This window comes from Balaenoptera musculus, chromosome X (genome assembly GCF_009873245.2).
Source record: "Balaenoptera musculus isolate JJ_BM4_2016_0621 chromosome X, mBalMus1.pri.v3, whole genome shotgun sequence".
Lineage (NCBI taxonomy): Eukaryota > Metazoa > Chordata > Mammalia > Artiodactyla > Balaenopteridae > Balaenoptera > Balaenoptera musculus.
The window spans coordinates 96,560,477-96,564,948 of NC_045806.1; the positions used below are offsets into that span (position 1 = coordinate 96,560,477).

Sequence of the window (4,472 nt, forward strand, 5' to 3'; positions counted from 1 at the left end):
ATTGTTTGGTCAGTGTTTCCTGCCTTAAATTTTCATTATTAAATGAAACATGAACAGCATAGCTATGAAGGAAGGTTATCTTCATTTAGCTATAACAAGATTAATATGGATCAGAAGACTTATCTGATTGCATCCTTAAGATCATCAGGATTTAAAGTGCTGCTTCCCCATGCATAATTGGGCTTTAAAAATTCTATGATTCTCCATTAGTGAGTCAGATATTCTAAGGGCAAAAGCTCTTTCCCAGTTGTCAAGTAGACAAACTTGAAAGCTATATTAACTCTTTAGGTTGCCAAAGAACTATAATGGGCCTAAGGTAATAACTCACTGAATCTGACTTTAGTGACCTGAATTAATGAGAAATTAACTTCAGTTTGGGGTAAACCTTATACTAAATAGTAAATTCCAAGAAAACAAAAACACTAAGAGGTAAATTATTTCACTACATTATTCAAATTTTTATTTTAAACTTCATTTGTATCTTTATATTCCTATGACTATTTTAATGGATTTGATGGAAAATATATGATTGATAAATTTGACAAATATGAGCACTCGCTTCAGCAGCACATATACTAAAATTGAAATGATACAGAGACACTTAGCATGGCCCCTGCGCAAGAATGACACACAAATTCATGAAGCAATCCATGTTTTCAAGACCTTTGGACTGCAAAAAAAAAAAAAAAAATGACATATGTGATATTAAGCTAAAGAAACCAAGATTTTGAAAGCAACATTAAGAAATCTAAGGTTGTTACAACTCAACTTTTCCTTCATATAAACTCAAGAAAGCCTCTTGGCCACTGCCTCTTTTCAGGATCTCCATCCTTAATGAAGGACATGCAAATAAATTCAGAAAAGGAGAAACACATTAATCATTTGGCATTTGATATTCTTGAATTCTACTATTCTTATTATAGACTATCTGGCATCATATGGCAATGTGAGGTTTTATTTTCAGTGAAAACTCTCAATATTAAATAGAAAAATATGGCTATAAAATGATACATTTTCTATTTCAGCTATGTGAAAATATACAGAAGTTTAAAAGTCGTTATATATAAGCATTAAAATCACTTGGGATCTTTATATTCTTTACCTTCTGTTTCTCAAATTGTATATGCTATATATTGTTTATAAGCAATGGAAATAATGTGATATCTTAAAACATTGGAAATTTTTTTGCCACAAAGACCAAAAGGAGTCTCAAACCTTCTACTTCTATAACCAAAATTTTCTGTCTCCAGATCTCTCAAAATACTTACATTAATAATACATTATATTACAATATATTCTTTTTTTAATAAATTTATTTTATTTACTTATTTATTTTTGGCTGCGTTGGGTCTTCGTTGTTGTGCGCGGGTTTTCTCTAGCTGCAGAGAGCGGAGGTCACTCTTCATTGCGGTATGCGAGGAGCACAGGCTCCAGGTGCGCGGGCTTCAGTACTTGTGGCACGCAGGCTCAGTAGTTGTGGTGCACGGGCCCAGCAGCTCTGTGGCATGTGGGATCCTCCTGGACCAGGGCTCGAACCTGTGTCCCCTGCATTGGCAGGCGGATTCTTAACCACTGCGCCACCAGGGAAGCCCTATAATACATTCTAATAAGAAAACACATTAGGGCTTCCCTGGTGGCGCAGTGGTTGAGAATCTGCCTCCCAATGCAGGGAACACGGGTTCGAGCCCTGGTCTGGGAGGATCCCACATGCCGCGGAGCAACTAAGCCCATGAGCCACAACTACTGAGCCTGCGGTCCACAACAAGAGAGGCCGCGACAGTGAGAGGCCCGCACACCGCGATGAAGAGTGGCCCCCGCTCGCCGCAACTAGAGAAAGCCCTCGCACAGAAACGAAGACCCAACACAGCCAAAAATAAATAAATAAATAAATAAAGAAGCTTTCATTTAAAAAAAAAAAGAAAACACATTAGCCTCTGGCTGCTTCAAGGCTATATTTGATAAGTTTTTGAACTCCCAGCTTGCTATGGGCAGTAGCGAGAATAGCTCTGTTCTCAGTAGTTGTGTTTTTCCCGACAGTAGTTCCTCAGGGCAGTGCACAGACACCTTTTAACACATGAACAAATGTGTTTGTGGGTTAAACAAGGTCCAGGCTCTGCAATCATGACCCAACAAAGGGCTTCATAATGTGTCTTTCCACCTATTTCATAGTCTAGTTTTTCCAAGATATACTCCTAAGAAAATACTTACCAGAAAAAAAAAAAAAAAAAAGTGGCGTATGGTTCACTCTATCCAGTGTCTGAAGCTGTGTTTCTATGGCAACATTTAGAATTTGAAACACTCCAAGAGCCACCATTTCTCCTGTTAACAACAAACTTTTTAGGGAAACTGCTGAACTCGTAGTGACTTTTTTTTGTTTTTACAGTGAGACGTTTTCAAGAATTTATTTTTCTCTAAGTCTGCAGTAGGCAGGAAAAAAAGGAAAAATGTGTCTTCTAACACCGCTTTTTCTTATCTGCTTTCTCACTTCAAACAAGTTTCTCACTGTGTTTCTGCCCATATTTTCCCAAATCCTAAATCGAAAAATTTGAAATAATATATTTGTGATAAGTACTCAAGGCTGATCAATGTTCTTAAGTCAAAATGTACAGCACAATGAGATACTTTATATTAATTACATGGTGTCTTATCCTTAAAAAATTACGTCTATTATTTCATTTGAGCCCCGCAGTAGTGGGACAGTTATTATACCCACTTAACAGATGTGTGATTAAGTTATGAGGGAGTATTTTGCCTAAAGTCAAATGTGTATTAAAAGCAGTGGTGGTTCTAGAACCCATGTTTTCTGACTTTAAACTCTGCTGTCTACCAGATAATCTTCTTGATACTCTCTATTCATTACTGAGGTCTTAGAAGGTGGTAGATCTTAGATCCTATTTTACAGTTTCATACTCCGTTCACAATGGACCCTGAATGCAAAATCATACTTATCTAAACTTTAGAAAAATATGTAACTACACTTAGTCTGATTACAGCTAAACATAGGAGGCACTGTGCCAGTTGCTGCCTTTTGCTCCTACATTGTGCCTACAAAACAAGCAAACTAGTGGCTTTCTAAATATTACATTAACATTTTCTTCAACATAGATGTATTATAAATAATCTAGTGGCATAATTATGAGAAAAGCTTATATATTCAGCAGCAAATATTCTGTATTATTTAATACATCTGTGGTTAGCCAGTTTAAAAGGTTGTATATATGTGATATAGGTACAAAAATATTCCTTCTTATAAATATTAGATAAATTAACCTCAAAACAAGTTGACTTTGTTAAGTTGGAATAGTCTGGTGACACAATTTCTGGTTAAATTCTTTTTGTTTTTTAACTTCAACGCTTATAGTTGTACATCCTTCTAAAATGCATAAGTCTTCTGTTCTGGTTTTTATTCAAATATCTAATCTGTCGTTTACATTAATGGGAGAATTCCAAGGAATACCAAAGAGGTAATCAGTCTATATTTATAGGCTCAAGAGTAGAAAGAGACCCGTGGAATGGCACAGTCTAATTTTCTCTTAATGTGTTGTACTTAGTTTAACACATGCTTGTTGAAAGGTTATTTTATGTTTTCTCCTTGACAGTTCCAGTTTAAGGACCTTTGGTATTTACATTATTCCTTTTATTCCCTGGAGTTTGTTGTAGTACAGTGAAAAAATGAGTCGTCGAATAACATGTGATGACCTGAAATAGTTGCTGTAGGTTCCCAAGAGGCCAGACATAGAAATAGTTTAAACCCTGACATCTTGATCATTTCATTGGACAAAAATTCAAAGGAATAAAAGTTGCAAAAAAATATGAACAATTATTGTAATGTTGAGAGAGTTTTAAAGTTTTTAAGGGTTGTTTTGATAACCATATCTAATAGTGAGTAGGTAAATATTAACTCTGAAAATCATTTGCCTGCAATCGTAAGTTTTGTCTGTAGGTGCCTAACACATATATGAAAAAAAAACATATAAATGAAATTGATTAATCTACCAAAATGACTAAGCAAAAAGGCTTGCTCTCTAACATTCAGAATTCTCCTTAATCTTGTGATATAATCACCTTCGATTGTCCATAGCCATAGTTCCATGCTGAAAATAGAAATGTGTTCCACTTCCGCTTTCTGAGGGGAGAAAAGACCCACTTTTTTTTTTTTTTTAAATTATTTATTTATTTATTTATTTTATTCATGGCTGTGTTAGGTCTTCGTTTCTGTGCGAGGGCTTTCTCCAGTTGCGGCAAGTGGGGACCACTCTTCATCGCGGTGCGCGAGCCTTTCACTGTCGCGGCCTCTCTTGTTGTGGAGCACAGGCTCCAGACGCGCAGGCTCAGTAATTGTGGCTCACGGGCCTAGTTGCTCCGCGGCATGTGGGATCTTCCCAGACCAGGGCTCGAACCCGTGTCCCCTGCATTGGCAGGCAGATTCTCAACCACTGCGCCACCAGGGAAGCCCAAGACCCACTTTTGAC

At 36.7% G+C, this 4,472-nt stretch overlaps 1 non-coding gene across 1 annotated transcript; it reads left to right on the forward strand.

The window, feature by feature from the left end:
* Positions 1–551: 551 nt before the first annotated feature.
* On the forward strand, positions 552–658 carry LOC118889300. Its single transcript, XR_005018449.1, has one exon. It is a non-coding gene; the product is annotated as a U6 spliceosomal RNA (small nuclear RNA).
* Positions 659–4,472: the final 3,814 nt, after the last annotated feature.